At 29.4% G+C, this 23522-nt stretch overlaps 1 long non-coding RNA gene across 1 annotated transcript; it reads left to right on the top strand.

Annotated features, from left to right (window-relative positions):
- Positions 1 to 10609: 10609 nt before the first annotated feature.
- On the top strand, positions 10610 to 11307 carry LOC122514758. The gene is made up of 2 exons (XR_006303110.1): positions 10610 to 10772; positions 10906 to 11307. It is a non-coding gene; the product is annotated as an uncharacterized LOC122514758 (long non-coding RNA).
- The last annotated feature ends 12215 nt before the right edge of the window (positions 11308 to 23522 follow it).

Genomic DNA, 23522 nt, shown 5'->3' with positions numbered 1-23522 from the left:
AATTCGTTATACAATAAATCTGACGGCCTAGGCAGGAAGATACTATTTTGTTAGCCGATAACGTTTGGAAAATCTAAGGTAAATTTTTATTTCTTCTTACCAAATTTCAATTCACTTGTTATCCATTGCAGCTTCTTCTTCTTCTTTTTCAAGTACCCGTCAATAGAAGTACCGCCATGGCTGTAACAAAAACCGAAAATAAAACAATTATAGATGATATCTTAGAAATAGTTTCAATAATTATATTTAATTTTAAATGTCTAGAACATGTACGGTGTGCCTTCAGAAATGCAATGTTATAAAAAGTAAGTCATTTAAAACGTTCAAATAGAAAAAAATCTCAGATATGGTTGTTAAATCCAATGAGGATCACCTGTAACAAAAGAAAACTAATAATCATAAATCAAGTGATACATGGCCTGACATATAAATCGTCCCATTCGCAGATGCACTTTTGCAATTGAATTTACTTTTATCAAATCTATATTTAACGATGTAAAAATAAAATTAAATTAAAAACGCGTGAATTGTAACGTAGTACAAAAATGTATGAAAAAAGAGAAAAGTACAAATATTAAGTTACTACAAAAAATAATATGCATTAATTATGAAATGCTTTTAAACTGCAGTATATAAAAAGAAAATTGCAAATTTAATAAATACGATCACAAAGAACAATATTAAAGACGAAACAGAGAAGAGAAATTACTGTAACATTTACCGACGTTATTCAAACTTCAAATTTAATAATCGAAAATTTTCAAATTTTTGACTCGAATTAACTAAACACATGTGCATCTGTTTGACGATACGACACGAATTTGGTGTCCCAGGAGATGGAATGGTCCATCATCTCCAATTACAACTAGAAATTAATGACGAGCAAATAATAATACAATGGAATATAATATGACTAAAGAGCTATTTTCGAAAAGTTCGAACTATTGTTGACCTTTGAAAAGAACTAATAGTCTATGTAGTTGCCCTCTTCAGCCACATTAAGTGGGGGCCTCTTCGGCAATTAGCCTCTTCGGCATTTAGCCTCCTTTCTTCATCCCTGAAAACTGCCTTGGACATTTTCTACGTGCAAGCAAGATAAGATTTCTCGTACTTTGTTTTGCAATTCACTCGTATTTGTTTGAAGATTTTAATTTTCAATTATTAAAAATTAATGTACATTTTCCATTAGTTATTCAAACTCGTGGACTATCAATGAACTTAGAGTTCATTAACATATACGCGAGCACAATTAATCAGTGTCCAAGCAGATAATATCGATGACCTAATAACACGTCGCACTTTTAATGTCAAAAAATAAAATATAATTGAAATAAATAAAGCAAATGTTATGCATTTTCTTGCAATATTTGCATTCAATTTATTCTTTATACTGAATTATATCAATATTTCAAATACTACATCGCGATGGTGCGAAGTGTTAGTTATAATACTTAAAACTAAGTATCAAATTCATCAAAGTATTTGCGAATTTGTTCGACTCTATCTCGTTCGAGATAGAATCGAAATAGAAATGAATCTTTCAAATCGTTGCAAATTCCTTTGAATCTCATGATACATAATAAAATTACAGAAGAGTTACAAAAAAGAATTTACAAAGTAAGCATAATAGAATGAATAAAAAAAAAATTATTGTAACAATTCTGTATAAACCAGGAGGCGGAATTTCCACTCCGGAGTGGAAGCAAGCCTAGTGCCTATCCTGGATCCTACCTACTTAAAATTAAAGTTTTCACATTCGCTCAGAGAAATATGCTACCTGCCTGCCAATTACCCATGTTTAAAAAGAGCAAATATACATACGTACCCACCCACTCACTCCACGATTCTCTCACATACCACCAGGGTGCAAAAGCCTAAACTAGAGAGCATGCCCCGGGGCACCTCCGACACCCTAGTTCAAACGCGTGTTTTCTAAACTTATGGGAGTACGTACCAATGCTGTAATCGTCTATCAAGGCTAGTAATTATTGCAAAAATGACTAATGCAAAAATACAAGTATACACTAGTATATATTGCATACTAGTTATATACGAGTATATCATAGTTTCCACAAATAAATGCGGTAACTCTACTATTCAAAACGATTTTATTACAAAAAAAAAGTAGAAAAATTTAATATAAATATAAAAATATAGAAACACTCGTATTTGTCATATCACACGTGATATGTAGAAGTAGTGTTCTCAGTATTAAATGACGTATTAATTAAAAAATGTCGCGAAACGATGTACAAAACACTCTACCTAAACGCACACACAGGTGTAAAGTACATCGTGCAATCACTAGCACAATGACAGCCGCCAATAGGGGAAAAACTTAAAACTAAACCTATACTAACCGTTTCTCACCCATACGAGTAGCACCTGGGCACACGTATAGATGAGAACGCAGAAAGAATAGGGGGGAGAAACGGGAGATTAGTACATTAGAAGCTGAAAATCCTGATCTAAAAAATATGATTAAAAACACATATATACATAACATAAATACATTTTTATAAAAATTCATCTAAGCGGCTAAGGACTCTACAATTTATTTAATAAATAATTACTTTGAATATCTTTTAATATCTTGTAATATATTTCAAAACCTCGGACGACTCCTTTCATTAAGTTGGCTGTTCTAATAAAAGAACTGGGCTTTGAGCCACCACTTAACTGCTAGAATCTATCCGTCGCGAATGAGTTTGTCTTCTTGCTCATTTATTTATAATATCGAAGTATCGATATATTAAAATTAATCGCGATTAGATAAACTAAGTACGAAGCAATGCATGTAAGACATTTATTACATGCTTTTCTGGACAAAAACGAGTAAATAAATGCTCGATTTCACCACTACTAACCACGAACAAAACACGTAATAAAAAAGAAAGTGCATTTATTAATTGCATTATTAATTAAATGAATTTAACCGGTGAGACAAGAAAACCTATCCTGAACTAATATAAAATATACAATACAATATACAATATAATATACAATTTTCATGAGTAACTCCTAGAAAGGAATTACTCATGTGCTCGTCACTAATTTATTTAAATAATTACAACCAGTAACTCGTGCCGATTAGGACCTTTCATCCTCGACATGATTGAGCACCGGAGGGACTTTAAATTTTAACTCACGGCATAAGAAGTTCTACGATGGCTCCAAAACACTCCTACTTCGCAGCAAGTATTGTAGAATGCGAGTATCGAAGATCATCGAAGATCCATCGAAGATCCATCGAAGATCCACCGAAGATCCATCGAAGATCCATCGAAGATCCATCGAAGATCCATCGAAGATCCATCGAAGATCCATCGAAGATCCATCGAAGATCCATCGAAGATCCATCGAAGTAGAAAGTCCGTCGTCATATCTGTAAAATAAAATAGAACAAAACGATAAGTTATCTGCAATATAATCTAAAATCATATAAAATAAAATCGAATAAAATGTAAATAAAAATAGATACTTACAATGCATTCCAATGGGATGAAATTCAATTGCACCATGGCGATGCACCTCGCGTGAATCTAAAAACGCGGTATAAACGAAAATAAGAAACTATAGATGAGTTTCTTATCGCGAAACCGAAATTTTATTATACGACGAACAACACTGATTCTAATTCGCGTTTGATTTTAATTTATTACGCCCGATCACTGATTCTACAACTGCTTCAAAGACTGCTTTGCACACAGTCAATGCAAGTAAAAAATCTTCATTGATGCACTGATTCTAATACGCGAACAGTCTGTGCGACTGTTTAAAGATAAAAATACAACTTTACTCGAACAAACTCTAATGCAATTACTGCCTTGGTCGCAGTTATTTAATATATAAATTTCAAAAATAGTTCGCGAACGCGACGGAATTGAAATTAACGAACGAACGTGCTTCTAATCCGTGATTTTAATTATATTTACGATACAACACTCCCGTATATTGCTTCGCGCACGATAGCAATGCACGAACACTTGCAACACTTCACAAACACAATTCACAAACACTTCCAACACTGATATATTCCCATGATGATCTGAAACAGAAATAAAAACAAAATTATAATATCATTGTTGTAAGAAAAATTATTATAATTATTGAGAAAGTGTTTAAAATAAAAATTGACTTACGTTTATTCTTCAGTGATGAATGCACGATGGGTATCCTACCCTTAGGATGACGATGAGCACACGTTTAAACCGAATAAAAGAAACTTACGGAGTTTCTTAACCGAGCAAACGAAACTTTACACACGGCGAACAACACTGATTCTACTTTCCGACTTTTTTATATTTTATTTTACGATGCAACACACGAGTACCTCATTGCCTACGCGCTCGATTGCAATGATGTTCTGAAACAGAAAAAGAAAAAGAACAATTAATATCATCGTTATAATAAAAAACCATTAAAGTTATCATAGAAACGTTTAATAGGAAAATATACTTACTTTTAGTCTTCATTGATGACTGCAGGATGGGTATCCTACCCTTAGGATGACGATGAATAAAATAAAATTAAATAAAACTCTGAAAAGCTGAAACATACTAAAAAGATTATAGAACAATATATCCTGTGAATCATTCCTGAAGGCATTGCACACTTTTAAAGATATTTTATCATAAAGAATCAATATAAATTCAAGCAATATTAATTGCCTTTATCTCACTACTTGTATAAAATTACATATAAAGTATTTAATATCAGTAAAAATTGTTAATAAAAATCGATAACGTTATATATATAATAGTTTAATACGTCACGTCGTTAGATCTTATTGTTAGCTCGTTGAAGGAACGATCTGGAATGAACACGTAATCGCGTCCTTCATGTCGAACGTTCGGCTGTCTTCGTTTTGTTTTCGGCTGTCTTCGTTTCTTCTGTTCTCACTTCGAGAAATTCCTGGAATATACGTACACATTCGTTATTGCCCGTAGATAGAATATTTTGTTTTCTTATTTTCTCTCTCTCTCTCTCACTTTCGTTCTCACTCTTTCTATACATTTCTGTATGGTTTAAAAAAAAGAATAACGCTTACCTCGATGAATATGAAGATAAAAAAGAGTAAACACAATTGTTAGACTGAGTATATGTATTCCTGCTGGACTCTCCTAATGCTCGGTACCTAAAAAAGGAAAAAAAAGATTACATTAGTATAACATAAAGAAAATCAATATATGAGTGTATGTGTACGAGCTACCTATACCTATGCATAAATGCCTGTATGTGTGTGTATGTAACAGGAATCGAATTTAATACGAAATACGATCTTTGAATACATAATTATGAAAAATAATTAATTAGAGCATCATTAGAGGTGGTAGTAAGTATCGATACCATGAAAAAAGGTGGAAATTAGAAGAAATATTGTTAAGTAACATTGGTGAGATTTGGCGGCACATCGAGATATATCGATGTTACATTCTCACTGATATCTATCGAACTTTTCAATATTTCGTTTTGAAAACATTCACGTATGAAAATCTTATGTGTAGCTATCGTTTGATATATAATAGAAAGGTGTAAAATACTTTTCCATTACCTGAGTTAAACGGGATAACGCAGAACGTTGGAACATATACAGCTGACAGAAAATGGCGTTTCCTCTACCTTTCCCCTGCGTCTCCCCTTGAGTTGCCACTGCGTTGCCTCTGCTGCGCATCTGCTGCGCGCGGTAGTATGCGCGGTAGTCCACTTTCAAAAAAAGTAGCGAAATCCGTTGACCAATGGCTACTTGAGATTTTGCATTTTTTCTATCTATTATAGAAAAATATCGAATAGTTAAAAATAGGATGTAGGAACATAACAATTGTCGAAATATATACTTTATTAATCCAAACAATCAAAATTAATCATTATAAGTCGATATCGATAGTGTTCGAGTCGATAGAAATGATATCGTAAAACAAGATATACATATATATATATATAATTGCGTAGAAAAATGCATAGCAATGTACATGAAATTTTTTTCTACGCAAATATTCTTTATCCTCGACATTATCGTAATCTTTCGATTATATCATTTGGAAGTCATTTGCTAGAAGAATCTATTAGTATATAGAAAGATTATTTACGTTAGAAAATATTTTTTAATTACCTGAGATTAACAGGACGACGAAGTATCCGTGCTATCTCCACGACGGCCAAGAAGAAAAGAGCGCTGATTCGCTGATCATCTTTGGTCTTACACTTTGGACGTTAAGTGACCAATCAGAAATTCCCAATTACCATATAGGCTTTCTTCATGACCACGCTAGTCAAGCTAGATATGATAATTTATTTATTAAATAAATAAAAAATTTATTCTATTTTTTTATTTAAGGTACAAGTATCTTGTTAATATTTAAAAAATGACTAAAAGAATAAAGATAATATGCACTATAAACCTTATCACACCGCACAGAAGAACATACATAATTTATTTATTACATAAATTAAATATCAATTTTATTATCAATTATAATTATCTAATTATTAATCGAATTAATAATTATTCTTATCTAATTTATTTTTCTATTAGGTGTATACGTTCCTTGTTAATATTAAAAAAATAACGAGTAAGATAAAGACAATATACACTAAAAACTTAATCACATTGCAACGTTTTGAAATAAACATTCCTTCAATTTTTATGTTATTGTTTAAACTAATATGCATTTGTTTTAACGTCCCTGTGCAATGATGGCTTTGGATAAAATAACATTTTCATTTAGAAAAACATTACATTAAAATTATTTTATATTCAATGTATGTTAATAAGTATGTAATGTTTAAACCAGTACATATATGTTTAAACAATCTGAAATATAAGTAGAGTGTATTAGAATATTAAAATAATCGTTAATTAATCGATAGGAATGTCTATTGTTGTCTAAAAGATCGGAATATATGATCTATGTACCGTCCCCTTCGAAATCCACCGTTGAAATGAGACGTTGTCCTCTATGAAAGTACTTTTATTAAACGTTGTTTATTTGACTTTCTCCGAACGTTACGCATGTGTATAAAAGGAATAATCCATCTAATCAATAAAATTTAAGATTGTAACGTTCTTATTTTAGTATTCTTTTAATTTTTGTGTAATTATTTTAGTGCTCCTGCGCAGTGATGATTTCGAGGGTAAAATTTAGCTGCAATATAAGAAAAGTGCATTAGTGCATTAAAATAATTGTTAATGTATACGTAATATACCCGTATATGGAAATGAAAAATGAGATTACATTTCTCTGAACAATTATACAACCAATATATAAAAACAATTAATAAACAATATACTAATGGAAAATGTGAATTATTAAAGTTTACCATTACGATAGAAGAATGCTGAGGTGTTTGTTCGTTTGAATACCATAAAAAAATTGCCTGGATTCATTTTAAAATCTTGTAAACTCTTCCTTTATGTATGTACTTGATACACAAACAATAAAAAAGCCTAATAGATGCTGTGCTTTTTCAAATCTTAAAATTCTTGCAAATCTGAAAATCATAAGACTGTATTAGTAAAGTATCAAGTTATCCTTGTTAATATTTAAAAAATAAAGTGTTGAATAAAGACAATATACACTAAAAACTGTATCACACTGCACAGAAAAACAAACAAAATTTATTTATTTAATAAATCAAAAACCAATTTTACTTTCCTATTACGTGTACACGTTCCTTGATAATATTTAAAAAATAAGGAATAAAATAAAGAGGTTATTCAATAAAATCCACACAAAAGAACACAATTGTATAGACAAGAAACCACGTTATAGAAATCTTTAAAACAAATGACATAAAGCACTGTAACCATCCTTAAAGAATTAAAATAACAAGAATTTTTCCATATCGATACAGAATATGGGAATTTATACTTTCATAGTTGGCATGAGAGATTTCAATTGTTTTGTTTCAATTTATTTTAATTCTTTAAGGATGGCTACAGTGCCTTATGTCAATTGTTTTTAAGATTTCTACAACGATGTTTCATCTCTATATAAATGTGTTTTCCTCTGGCATACGATGTCAATTGTTTTAAAAATATCTGCAACGTGGTTTCTTTTCTATACGATTGTGTTTTTCTGTACAATGTGACAAAGTTTTCAGTGTATATTGTCTTTCTTCTACACGTTATTTTTTAAATATTAACAACGAACGTTTTACAAGTATACAAAAAACTCATAAATTTAATTTTCTTTATATTATACCAATGCTATATTACTTTATATTTCTTTTTAGGTTTCCAAACATTGGTAGAATACAGCATGAATACATATACTTATTGTCAGTCTAATTGTGTTTACTTTTCTATCTAAATAATAATTGTGTTTACTTTTTTATATTGATATCAGCTGTGGTAAGTTTATCTCTTTTCTTTTATAACATAAAGAAGAGTAATATAAAAAGTATCTGCAGGGAAAAGAGTGAGACAGAGACATCTTATACAAATATCATCACACAAATATATCAGATTGCTTGATACTTTACTAATACAATCCTATGATTTTCAGATTTGCAAGTATTTGAAGATTTGGAAAAGCACAGCATCGCTTAGGCTTTCTTATCGTTTTATATATCGACTACATACATAAAGGAAGAGTTTACAAGATTTTAAAATGAATCCAGGCAATTTTTATATAATACTTAAACGTGCAAACACCTCAGCTTTCTTCTATCATAATGGTATACTTCAATAATTCACATTTTACATTAGTATATTGTTTATTAATTGTTTGAATATATTAGTTGTATAATTGTTTAGAGAAATGTACTTTATTTTTTCATTTACATATACGTGTACATTACGTATACATTAACAATTATTTTAATGCACTAATGCACTTTTCTTATATTGCAGCTAAATTTTACCCTCGAAGTCACCACTGCGCAGAAGCATTATAATAATTACTTAAAATAGATAAAAATATGAAAATCATAACGTTTTAATCTTAAAGATTATGTATTAGATGTATGACACCCCTTATACACATGCGCATTGTTTGGAAGGTCTTATAAACAACATTTAATAAAAGTACTTTCATAGAGGACAACGTCTCATTTCAACGATCGATTTCGAAGGGGACGGTACATAGATCATATATTCCGATCTTTTAGACAACAATAGACATTCCTATCGATTATTTAAATATTATTTTAATATTCTAATGCAATCTCTTATATTTCAGATTGTTTAAACACATATGTACTGGTTTAAACATTACATACTTATTAACATACTTTGAATATAAAATAATTTTAATGTGATATTTTTCTGGATAAAAATTTTATTATCCAAAGTCATCATTGCATAGGGACGTAAAAACAAACGTATATTAGTTTAAACAATTACATAAAATTGAAATAATGTTTAAATCAGAACGTTACAATCTTAAATTTTTACAAATTTAAAAGACAAATAGAATCATATTACATAAGGGATTCTTTTCTTTTACAAATTGTATTGCCAAGCCTCGTACCAGGTAATAAAAAAAATTATTGTTAATCGAATTACTAGAAAATATTGAGGACTTGTATCAACGAATTTCTTTTTTGTAGAGATGCCATGGGAATCATTTTACAAATAGAATGCAGCAGCAGTTTAAAGGATCTTTTAATAAGCAAACATAATTATCTTGTATTGGGAATAAACCAATATTATAATAATTTCTTAAAAGATATTTATTCAAAGTATTAAAGATCTTATTCTTTCTGCATAGGTGATCAATCATTAAACTGGAAGAAAGGAAAGATAATTTTCAATTCGATAAGCAAAATCCAACTACACTGTAATCGTGAGAGATCTAGGAAGACAGTGTGGAAATGTTCTCACCCTGGAAAAACTATTATAATATACTATCAAAAGAATTGAAGAATGAATGCATCCTGATTACTAAAATTTAAAAGACAAAAAGGAATCATATTATATTAAGAATTCTTTTCTTATACAATTGTATTGCCAAGCCTCGTACCAGGTAATGAAAGATATTATTGTTAATCGACTCACTAGAAAATATTGTGGACTTGTATTAACTAATTTCTTTTTTGTAGAGATTCCATGGGAATCATTTTACAAATAGAATGCAGCAGCAGTTTAAAGGATCTTTTAAAGGCAAACATAATTTCTTTATTGGGAATAAACCAATATTATAATATTTCTAAAAAATATTTATTCAAAGTATTAAAGATCTTATTCTTTCTGCATAGGTGATCATTCATTAAACTAGAAGAAAGGAAAGATAATTTTCAATTAGATAAGAAAAATCGAAAAACACTGTAATCATGAAAGATTTAGGAAGACACAGGTGAAAGTGTTCCGTTCTCACACTGGAAGGAAACCATGTACTATAATATTCTGTCAAAAGAATTGAAGGAAACCATGTACTGTAATATTCTTTCAAAAGAATAGAAGAAGGAATGCATCATGGTTATTATAAATTTAAAAGTCAAATAGGAAATACATTGCATTAGGATATTCCTAACATATATAAAGTATATTATTTAGTATTGTACTTCGTAATTGAAAATACTATTATACATCGACTGGCAATAATTTATCTAAAGGAAACTATTCTTTTTGAATAATAAATTGTTAAAGCAGAAAGGCCATAGATAAGAAATATTGAAAAAATGTCTTAATTTCGTAAATCTAAAGGAGAAGAAAATAATGCTGTCAGAAAATTAAATTCTACTGATCATCAAAGTCTTTCACTTGCTTTTTAAGATTTAACTGTACTTGTGCTATATAATTTCTAATAAGGATCATTCATTATTTAATGGTACGTTGATAGAAAAGAAATACTAAAAACATTTCTAGTATCTTTTCTTATCTATACAACAGAGAATATACTGTAGATTTTTCAATTTTACATGAGATAGTGTAACAAACTAATAGTTTCATTTCCTTTGTAGGGTTTTCTGTGCAATTTCTTAAATGAAAAAGAGATTAAAGGAATATTCTAGTAGCACAAAATTTGGGTAGAAAAGAAGAAAACTGTAGTATCATGAAGAAACATATCACACTATTATGCCACATTGTGGTGGCATTACATAATATAAAATGTATTTGTTGTTTCGTTTAACGATTGCTAGATAAATCTTTTTTTAAATAATATGCTTATATATTTGATACCGGGTGTGATTTCATAAGTGAAGATACGAAATGAATTATTTACTACATATATCTATAATTTAAAGCGCAGAGTAGTGTTTTAATAGCTCAATAATGTAACAAATTCATTGTAATTTTTAAGACGATGTCATACCATGATTGTACATTTAATATTACTTATTAATATATATTTTCTAAAAATATTTGTGCATTAGCATATTTTATTTACATATACGTAAAGTATAATATAATTAATTTAACTATCATTAATGAATTAAAATAAAATTTAAATGTTTGGCGAATTTTATAGACTCCTTGGAATAATGTAATAAGAGATAATTAAAAAAAAAAAAAAATGATAAAAATATCACATTATTCTAATTTTCGTCACAGTAAAATATCTTATTTAGGTCACTATTGAGAAATATTAATATTCTAATTTTTTGTGAAAAAATGATTATTTATATTCTCTTCCTTTTTTTCTATATTCATAGAACTAATATTATAAAAGACTATAAATAATATTTAATAGCTTGGAAAAATATTAATGAATGTATTTATCGATATATAATATATCTATATATACTGTGAAAGGCATTTAAATGCCACCCTCGAATCAAAATTTTGACGTTTTTCTGATTTCACATAGGAATCCATATGTTCCGGTATTTTAAATCCGGTATTTTAAATTTGTCGTGACGTCACAAAAATGAAAATTTGGTAATAGGATCACAGGATGATACAAGAGCTCTTCGAAGAGAGTAGGAAAGAGCGCTGATTGGTTGATAAATAGCCAATCAGCTCTCAATATATGGCCTAGAAGAGCGCTGATTGGTTGATAAATAGCCAATCAGCTCTAATAGTGCGCTGATTGGTTGATAAATAGCCAATCAGCTCTCAATATATGGCCTAGAAGAGCGCTGATTGGTTGAAAATTGGCCAATCGGCTCTTAGTGGATTTCTGATTGGTTGATGCTGGGTCTATTATTAACCAATCGCGCTTGCAGCTCTCGTTTCCTGATCCTATCTCTTCGAAGAGCTCTTGTATCATCCTGTGATCCTATTACCAAATTTCATTTTTGTGACGTCACGACAAATTTAAAATACCGGATTTAAAATACCGGAACATATGGATTCCTATGTGAAATCAGAAAAACGTCAAAATTTTGATTCGAGGGTGGCATTTAAATGCCTTTCACAGTATATATAGATATATTATATATATCGATAAATACATTCATTAATATTTTTCCAAGCTATTAAATATTATTTATAGTCTTTTATAATATTAGTTCTATGAATATAGAAAAAAAGGAAGAGAATATAAATAATCATTTTTTCACAAAAAATTAGAATATTAATATTTCTCAATAGTGACCTAAATAAGATATTTTACTGTGACGAAAATTAGAATAATGTGATATTTTTTATCATTTTTTTTTTTTAATTATCTCTTATTACATTATTCCATGGAGTCTATAAAATTCGCCAAACATTTAAATTTTATTTTAATTCATTAATGATAGTTAAATTAATTATATTATACTTTACGTATATGTAAATAAAATATGCTAATGCACAAATATTTTTAGAAAATATATATTAATAAGTAATATTAAATATACAATCATGGTATGACATCGTCTTAAAAATTACAATTAATTTGTTACATTATTGAGCTATTAAAACACTACTCTGCGCTTTAAATTATAGATATATGTAGTAAATAATTCATTTCGTATCTTCACTTATGAAATCACACCCGGTATCAAATATATAAGCTTATTATTTAAAAAAGATTTATCTAGCAATCGTTAAACGAAACAACAAATACATTTTATATTATGTAATGCCACCACAATGTGGCATAATAGTGTGATATGTTTCTTCATGATACTACAGTTTTCTTCTTTTCTACCCAAATTTTGTGCTACTAGAATATTCCTTTAATCTCTTTTTCTTTTAAGAAATTGCACAAAAAACCCTACAAAGGAAATGAAACTATTAGTTTGTTACACTATCTCATGTAAAATTGAAAAATCTACAGTATATTCTCTGTTGTATAGATAAGAAAAGATACTAGAAATGTTTTTAGTATTTCTTTTCTATCAACGTACCATTAAATAATGAATGATCCTTATTAGAAATTATATAGCACAAGTACAGTTAAATCTTAAAAAGCAAGTGAAAGACTTTGATGATCAGTAGAATTTAATTTTCTGACAGCATTATTTTCTTCTCCTTAGATTTACGAAATTAAGACATTTTTTCAATATTTCTTATCTATGGCCTTTCTGCTTTAACAATTTATTATTCAAAAAAATAGTTTCCTTTAGATAAATTATTGCCAGTCGATGTATAATAGTATTTTCAATTACGAAGTACAATACTAAATAATATACTTTTATATGTTAGGAATATCCTAATGCAATGTATTTCCTATTTGACTTTTAAATTTATAATAACCATGATGCATTCCTTCTTCTATTCTTTTGAAAGAATATTACAGTACATGGTTTCCTTCAATTCTTTTGACAGAATATTATAGTACATGGTTTCCTTCCAGTGTGAGAACGGAACACTTTCACCTGTGTCTTCCTAAATCTTTCATGATTACAGTGTTTTTCGATTTTTCTATCTAATTGAAAATTATCTTTCTTTCTTCTAGTTTAATGAATGATCACCTATGCAGAAAGAATAAGATCTTTAATACTTTGAATAAATATTTTTTAAGAAATTATTATAATATTGGTTTATTCCCAATACAAGAAATTATGTTTGCCTTTAAAAGATCCTTTAACTGCTGCTGCATTCTATTTGTAAAATGATTCCCATGGCATCTCTAAAAAAAGAAATTCGTTGATACGAGTCCACAATATTTTCTAGTAAGTCGATTAACAATAATTTTTTTTATTACCTAGTACGAGGCTTGGCAATACAATTTGTAAAAGAAAAGAATCCCTTATATAATATGATTCCTATTTGTCTTTTAAATTTGTAATTATCAGGATGCTTTCTTTCTTGAATTATTTTGATATAATATTATAGTACATGGTTTCCTTTCAGAGTGAGAACGGAAAACTTTCGACGTTGTCTTCCTAAATCTTTCATGATTAAAGTCTTGTTGGATTCTTCTTAATTTAGTGAAAAATCATACGCTCTCTTTTCCAGTACATTGATTGAACACCTATGCAGAAAGAATCAGAACTTTAATACTTTGAAAATATTTTTTAAGAAATCATTATAATATTGGTTTATTACCAATACAAGATAATTATGTTTGCCTCTTAAAAGATCCTTTACAGTGCTGCTGCATTCTATTTGCAAAATGAACAAACATCTACAAAAAGAAATTAGTTAATACAAGTCCTCAATATTTTCTAGTGAGTCGATTAACAATAATATCTTTCATTACCTGATTACGAGGCTAGGCAATACAATTTGTATAAGAAAAGAATCCCTTATATAATATGATTCCTATTTGTCTTTTAAATTTGTAATAATCAGGATGCTTTCTTTCTTGAATTATTTGATATAAATTATAGTACATAGTTTCCTTCCAGGGTGAGAACAAAACCCTTTCCACACTGTCTTCCTAGATCTCTCACGATTACAGTGTAGTTGGATTTTGCTTATCGAATTGAAAATTATCTTTCCTTTCTTCCAGTTTAATGATTGATCACCTATGCAGAAAGAATAAGATCTTTAATACTTTGAATAAATATCTTTTAAGAAATTATTATAATATTGGTTTATTCCCAATACAAGATAATTATGTTTGCTTATTAAAAGATCCTTTAAACTGCTGCTGCATTCTATTTGTAAAATGATTCCCATGGCATCTCTACAAAAAAGAAATTCGTTGATACAAGTCCTCAATATTTTCTAGTAATTCGATTAACAATAATTTTTTTTATTACCTGGTACGAGGCTTGGCAATACAATTTGTAAAAGAAAAGAATCCCTTATGTAATATGATTCTATTTGTCTTTTAAATTTGTAAAAATTTAAGATTGTAACGTTCTGATTTAAACATTATTTCAATTTTATGTAATTGTTTAAACTAATATACGTTTGTTTTTACGTCCCTATGCAATGATGACTTTGGATAATAAAATTTTTATCCAGAAAAATATCACATTAAAATTATTTTATATTCAAAGTATGTTAATAAGTATGTAATGTTTAAACCAGTACATATGTGTTTAAACAATCTGAAATATAAAGAGATTGCATTAGAATATTAAAATAATATTTAAATAATCGATAGGAATGTCTATTGTTGTCTAAAAGATCGGAATATATGATCTATGTACCGTCCCCTTCGAAATCCACCGTTGAAATGAGACGTTGTCCTCTATGAAAGTACTTTGTTAAAAGTTGTTTATAAGACCTTCCAAACGTTACGCATGTGTATAAAGGGTGTCATACATCTAGTACATAATCTTTAAGATTATAACGTTCTGGTTTAAGCACTTTCATCATTTTTATGTAATTATTTTAATGCTCCTGCGCAATGAGGACTTCGAGGGTAAAATTTAGCTGTAATATAAGAAAAGTGCATCAGTGCATTGAAATAATTGTTAATGTATACGTAATGTACATGTATATGGAAATGAAAAAAGAAAGTACATTTCTCTAAACAATTATACAACCAATCTATTCAAACAATTAATAAACAATATACTAATGTAAAATGTGAATTATTGAAGTTACCATTATGATAGAAGAAAGCTGAGGTGTCTGCTCGTTTAAGTACCATAAAAAAAATTGCCTGGATTCATTTTAAAATCTTGTAAACTCTTCTTTTATATATGTACTTGATACACAAAACATTAAGAAAGCCTAATAGATGCTGTGATTTTCCAAATCTTCAAATACTTGCAAATCTGAAAATCATAAGATTGTATTAGTAAAGTATCAAACAATCTGATATATTTGTGTGATGATATTTGTATAAGATGTCTCTCACTCTTTTCCCTTCTCATACTTTTTATATTAATATTCTTTATGTTATAAAAGAAAAGAGATAAACTTACCAAACTGATATAAATATAAAAAGTAAACACAATTATTATTTAGATAGAAAGTAAACACAATTAGACTGACAATGAGTATGTGTATTCATGCTGTATTCTACCAAAGCTTGGAAACCTAAAAAAAAGTATAATGTAACATAGCATTGGTATAATATAAAGAAAATTAAATTTATGAGTGTTTTGTATACTTGTAGCACGTTCGTTGTTAATATTTAAACAATGTACAAAATAAAGACACATATACACTAAAAACTATGTCACATTGCACAGAAAAACAGAATCGTATAGATAAGAAACCAAGTTATAGAAATCTTTAAAACAAATGACATAAGGCACTGTAGCCATCCTTAAAGAATTAAAATAAATTGAAACAAACAATTGAAATCTCTCATGCCAACTGAAAGTAAATTCCCATATTCTGTATCGATATGGAAAAATTCTTGTTATTTTAATTCTTTAAGGATGGTTACAGTGCTTTATGTCATTTGTTTTAAAGATTTCTATAACGTGGTTTCTTGTCTATACAATTGTGTTCTTTTGTGTGGATTTTATTGAATAACCTCTTTATTTTATTCCTTATTTTTTAAATATTATCAAGGAACGTGTACACGTAATAGGAAAGTAAAATTGGTTTTTGATTTATAAATAAATAAATTTTGTTGTTTTCTGTGCAGTGTGATACAGTTTTTAGTGTATATTGTCTTTATTCAACACTTTATTTTTTAAATATTAACAAGGATAACTTGATACTTTACTAATACAGTCTTATGATTTTCAGATTTGCAAGAATTTTAAGATTTGAAAAAGCTCAGCATCTATTAGGCTTTTTTATTGTTTGTGTATCAAGTACATAATAAAGGAAGAGTTTACAAGATTTTAAAATGAATCCAGGCAATTTTTTTATGGTATTCAAACGAACAAACCTCAGCATTCTTCTATCGTAATGGTAAACTTTAATAATTCACATTTTCCATTAGTATATTGTTTATTAATTGTTTTTATATATTGGTTGTATAATTGTTTAGAGAAATGTAATCTCATTTTTCATTTCCATATACGTGTACATTACGTATACATTAATAATTATTTTAATGCACTAATGCACTTTTTTATATTGCAGCTAAATTTTACCCTCAAATCATCACTGCGCAGGAGCACTAACAATAATTACACAAAAATTAAAAGAATACTAAAATAAGAACGTTACAATCTTAAATTTATTGATTAGATGGATTATTCCTTTTATACACATGCGTAACGTTCGGAGAAAGTCAAATAAACACGTTTAATAAAAGTACTTTCATAGAGGACAACGTCTCATTTCAACGGTGGATTTCGAAGGGGACGGTACATAGATCATATATTCCGATCTTTTAGACAACAATAGACATTCCTATCGATTAATTAACGATTATTTTAATATTCTAATACACTCTATTATATTTCAGATTGTTTAAACATATATGTACTGGTTTAAACATTACATACTTATTAACATACATTGATATAAAATAATTTTAATGTAATGTTTTTCTAAATGAAAATGTTATTTTATCCAAAGCCATCATTGCACAGGGACGTTAAAACAAATGCATTAGTTTAAACAATAACATAAAATTGAAGGAATGTTTATTTCAAAACGTTGCAATGTGATTAAGTTTTTAGTGTATATTGTCTTTATCTTACTCGTTATTTTTTTAATATTAACAAGGAACGTATACACCTAATAGAAAAATAAATTAGATAAGAATAATTATTAATTCGATTAATAATTAGATAATTATAATTGATAATAAAATTGATATTAATTTATGTATAAATAAATTATGTATGTTCTTCTGTGCGGTGTGATAAGGTTTATAGTGCATATATCTTTATTCTTTTAGTCATTTTTTAAATATTAACAAGATTCTTGTACCTTAAATAAAAAATAGAATAAATTTTTTATTTATTTAATAAATAAATTATCATATCTAGCTTGACTAGCGTGGTCATGAAGAAAGCCTATATGGTAATTGGGAATTTCTGATTGGTCACTTAACGTCCAAAGTGTAAGACCAAAGATGATTAGCGAATCAGCGCTTTTCTTCTTGGCCGTCGTGGAGATATATTTAACGTAAATAATCTTTCTATATACTAATAGATTCTTCTAGCAAATGACTTCCAAATGATATAATCGAAAGATTACGATAATGTCGAGGATAAAGAATATTTGCGTAGAAAAAAATTTCATGTACATTGCTATGCATTTTTCTACGCAATTATATATATATATATATGTATATCTTGTTTTACGATATAATTTCTATCGACTCGAACACTATCGATATCGACTTATAATGATTAATTTTGATTGTTTGGATTAATAAAGTATATATTTCGACAATTGTTATGTTCCTACATCCTATTTTTAACTATTCGATATTTTTCTATAATAGATAGAAAAAATGCAAAATCTCAAGTAGCCATTGGTCAACGGATTTCGCTACTTTTTTTGAAAGTGGACTACCGCGCATACTACCGCGCGCAGCAGATGCGCAGCAGAGGCAACGCAGTGGCAACTCAAGGGGAGACGCAGGGGAAAGGTAGAGGAAACGCCATTTTCTGTCAGCTGTATATGTTCCAACGTTCTGCGTTATCCCGTTTAACTCAGGTAATGGAAAAGTATTTTACACCTTTCTATTATATATCAAACGATAGCTACACATAAGATTTTCATACGTGAATGTTTTCAAAACGAAATATTGAAAAGTTCGATAGATATCAGTGAGAATGTAACATCGATATATCTCGATGTGCCGCCAAATCTCACCAATGTTACTTAACAATATTTCTTCTAATTTCCAGCTTTTTTCATGGTATCGATACTTACTACCACCTCTAATGATGCTCTAATTAATTATTTTTCATAATTATGTATTCAAAGATCGTATTTCGTATTAAATTCGATTCCTGTTACATACACACACATACAGGCATTTATGCATAAGTATAGGTAGCTCGTACACATACACTCATATATCTGATTTTCTTTATGTTATACTAATGTAATCTTTTTTTTTCCTTTTTTAGGTACCGAGCATTAGGAGAGTCCAGCAGGAATACATATACTCAGTCTAACAATTGTGTTTACTCTTTTTTATCTTCATATTCATCGAGGTAAGCGTTATTCTTTTTTTTAAACCATACAGAAATGTATAGAAAGAGTGAGAACGAAAGTGAGAGAGAGAGAGAGAAAATAAGAAAACAAAATATTCTATCTACGGGCAATAACGAATGTGTACGTATATTCCAGGAATTTCTCGAAGTGAGAACAGAAGAAACGAAGACAGACGAAAACAAAACGAAGACAGCCGAACGTTCGACATGAAGGACGCGATTACGTGTTCATTCCAGATCGTTCCTTCAACGAGCTAACAATAAGATCTAACGACGTGACGTATTAAACTATTATATATATATAACGTTATCGATTTTTATTAACAATTTTTACTGATATTAAATACTTTATATGTAATTTTATACAAGTAGTGAGATAAAGGCAATCAATATTGCTTGAATTTATATTGATTCTTTATGATAAAATATCTTTAAAAGTGTGCAATGCCTTCAGGAATGATTCACAGGATATATTGTTCTATAATCTTTTTAGTATGTTTCAGCTTTTCAGAGTTTTATTTAATTTTATTTTATTCATCGTCATCCTAAGGGTAGGATACCCATCCTGCAGTCATCAATGAAGACTAAAAGTAAGTATATTTTCCTATTAAACGTTTCTATGATAACTTTAATGGTTTTTTATTATAACGATGATATTAATTGTTCTTTTTCTTTTTCTGTTTCAGAACATCATTGCAATCGAGCGCGTAGGCAATGAGGTACTCGTGTGTTGCATCGCTAAAATAAAATAAAAAAGTCGGAAAGTAGAATCAGTGTGTTCGCCGTGTGTAAAAGTTTCGTTTGCTCGGTTAAGAAACTCCGTAAGTTTCTTTTATTCGGTTTAAACGTGTGCTCATCGTCATCCTAAGGGTAGGATACCCATCGTGCATTCATCACTGAAGAATAAACGTAAGTCAATTTTTATTTTAAACACTTTCTCAATAATTATAATAATTTTCTCTTACAACAATGATATTATAATTTTGTTTTTATTTCTGTTTCAGATCATCATGGAATATATCAGTGTTGGAAGTGTTTGTGAATTGTGTTTGTGAAGTGTTGCAAGTGTTCGTGCATTGCTATCGTGCGCGAAGCAATATACGGGAGTGTTGTATCGTAAATATAATTAAAATCACGGATTAGAAGCACGTTCGTTCGTTAATTTCAATTCCGTCGCGTTCGCGAACTATTTTTGAAATTTATATATTAAATTAACTGCGACCAAGGCAGTAATTGCATTAGACTTTGTTCGAGTAAAGTTGTATTTTTATCTTTAAACAGTCGCACAGACTGTTCGCGTATTAGAATCAGTGCATCAATGAAGATTTTTTACTTGCATTGACTGTGTGCAAAGCAGTCTTTGAAGCAGTTGTAGAATCAGTGATCGGGCATAATAAATTAAAATCAAACGCGAATTAGAATCAGTGTTGTTCGTCGTATAATAAAATTTCGGTTTCGCGATAAGAAACTCATCTATAGTTTCTTATTTTCGTTTATACCGCGTTTTTAGATTCACGCGAGGTGCATCGCCATGGTGCAATTGAATTTCATCCCATTGGAATGCATTGTAAGTATCTATTTTTATTTACATTTTATTCGATTTTATTTTATATGATTTTAGATTATATTGCAGATAACTTATCGTTTTGTTCTATTTTATTTTACAGATATGACGACGGACTTTCTGATCTTCGATGGATCTTCGATGGATCTTCGATGGATCTTCGATGGATCTTCGATGGATCTTCGATGGATCTTCGATGGATCTTCATGGATCTTCGATGGATCTTCGGTGGATCTTCGATGGATCTTCGATGGATCTTCGATTGATCTTCGATACTCGCATTCTACAATACTTGCTGCGAAGTAGGAGTGTTTTGGAGCCATCGTAGAACTTCTTATGCCGTGAGTTAAAATTTAAAGTCCCTCCGGTGCTCAATCATGTCGAGGATGAAAGGTCCTAATCGGCACGAGTTACTGGTTGTAATTATTTAAATAAATTAGTGACGAGCACATGAGTAATTCCTTTCTAAGAGTTACTCATGAAAATTGTATATTATATTGTATATTGTATTGTATATTTTATATTAGTTCAGGATAGGTTTTCTTGTCTCACCGGTTAAATTTATTTAATTAATAATGCAATTAATAAATGCACTTTCTTTTTTATTACGTGTTTTGTTCGTGGTTAGTAGTGGTGAAATCGAGCATTTATTTACTCGTTTTTGTCCAGAAAAGCATGTAATAAATGTCTTACATGCATTGCTTCGTACTTAGTTTATCTAATCGCGATTAATTTTAATATATCGATACTTCGATATTATAAATAAATGAGCAAGAAAACAAACTCATTCGCGACGGATAGATTCTAGCAGTTAAGTGGTGGCTCAAAGCCCAGTTCTTTTATTAGAACAGCCAACTTAATGAAAGGAGTCGTCCGAGGTTTTGAAATATATTACAAGATATTAAAAGATATTTAAAGTAATTATTTATTAAATAAATTGTAGAGTCCTTAGCCGCTTAGATGAATTTTTATAAAAATGTATTTATATGTTATGTATATATGTGTTTTTAATCATATTTTTTAGATCAGGATTTTCAGCTTCTAATGTACTAATCTCCCGTTTCTCCCCCCTATTCTTTCTGCGTTCTCATCTATACGTGTGCCCAGGTGCTACTCGTATGGGTGAGAAACGGTTAGTATAGGTTTAGTTTTAAGTTTTTCCCCTATTGGCGGCTGTCATTGTGCTAGTGATTGCACGATGTACTTTACACCTGTGTGTGCGTTTAGGTAGAGTGTTTTGTACATCGTTTCGCGACATTTTTTAATTAATACGTCATTTAATACTGAGAACACTACTTCTACATATCACGTGTGATATGACAAATACGAGTGTTTCTATATTTTTATATTTATATTAAATTTTTCTACTTTTTTTTTGTAATAAAATCGTTTTGAATAGTAGAGTTACCGCATTTATTTGTGGAAACTATGATATACTCGTATATAACTAGTATGCAATATATACTAGTGTATACTTGTATTTTTGCATTAGTCATTTTTGCAATAATTACTAGCCTTGATAGACGATTACAGCATTGGTACGTACTCCCATAAGTTTAGAAAACACGCGTTTGAACTAGGGTGTCGGAGGTGCCCCGGGGCATGCTCTCTAGTTTAGGCTTTGCACCCTGGTGGTATGTGAGAGAATCGTGGAGTGAGTGGGTGGGTACGTATGTATATTTGCTCTTTTTAAACATGGGTAATTGGCAGGCAGGTAGCATATTTCTCTGAGCGAATGTGAAAACTTTAATTTTAAGTAGGTAGGATCCAGGATAGGCACTAGGCTTGCTTCCACTCCGGAGTGGAAATTCCGCCTCCTGGTTTATACAGAATTGTTACAATAATTTTTTTTTTTATTCATTCTATTATGCTTACTTTGTAAATTCTTTTTTTGTAACTCTTCTGTAATTTTATTATGTATCATGAGATTCAAAGGAATTTGCAACGATTTGAAAGATTCATTTCTATTTCGATTCTATCTCGAACGAGATAGAGTCGAACAAATTCGCAAATACTTTGATGAATTTGATACTTAGTTTTAAGTATTATAACTAACACTTCGCACCATCGCGATGTAGTATTTGAAATATTTGATATAATTCAGTATAAAGAATAAATTGAATGCAAATATTGCAAGAAAATGCATAACATTTATTGCTTTATTTATTTCAATTCTATTTTTTTTTTGACATTAAAAGTGCGACGTGTTATTAGGTCATCGATAATTATCTGCTTGGACACTTGATTAATTGTGCTCGTGTATATGTTAATGAACTCTAAGTTCATTTATAGTCCACGAGTTTGAATAACTAATGGAAAATGTACATTAATTTTTTAATAATTGAAAATTAAAATCTTCAAACAAAATACGAGTGAATTTGCAAAACAAAGTACGAGAAATCTTATCTTGCTTGCACGTAGAAAATGTCCAAGGCAGTTTTCAGGGATGAAGAAAGAAGAGGCTAATTGCCGAAGAGGCCCCCACTTAATTGTGGCTGAAGAGGGCAACTACTAGACTATTAAGTTATTTTCAAAGGTTCGACAATAAGTTCGAACTTTTCGAAAATAGCTCTTTAGTCATATTTTATATTCCATTGTATTATTTATTTGCTCGTCATTAATTTCTAGTTGTAATTGGAGATGATGGACCATTCCA

The sequence above is a fragment of the Polistes fuscatus genome, unplaced genomic scaffold, assembly GCF_010416935.1.
Source record: "Polistes fuscatus isolate 324 unplaced genomic scaffold, CU_Pfus_HIC Scaffold153, whole genome shotgun sequence".
Taxonomy (NCBI): Eukaryota; Metazoa; Arthropoda; class Insecta; order Hymenoptera; family Vespidae; genus Polistes; species Polistes fuscatus.
Note: the sequence above shows the minus strand (reverse complement) of the source record. Positions and strands in the feature narration are given on the sequence as shown.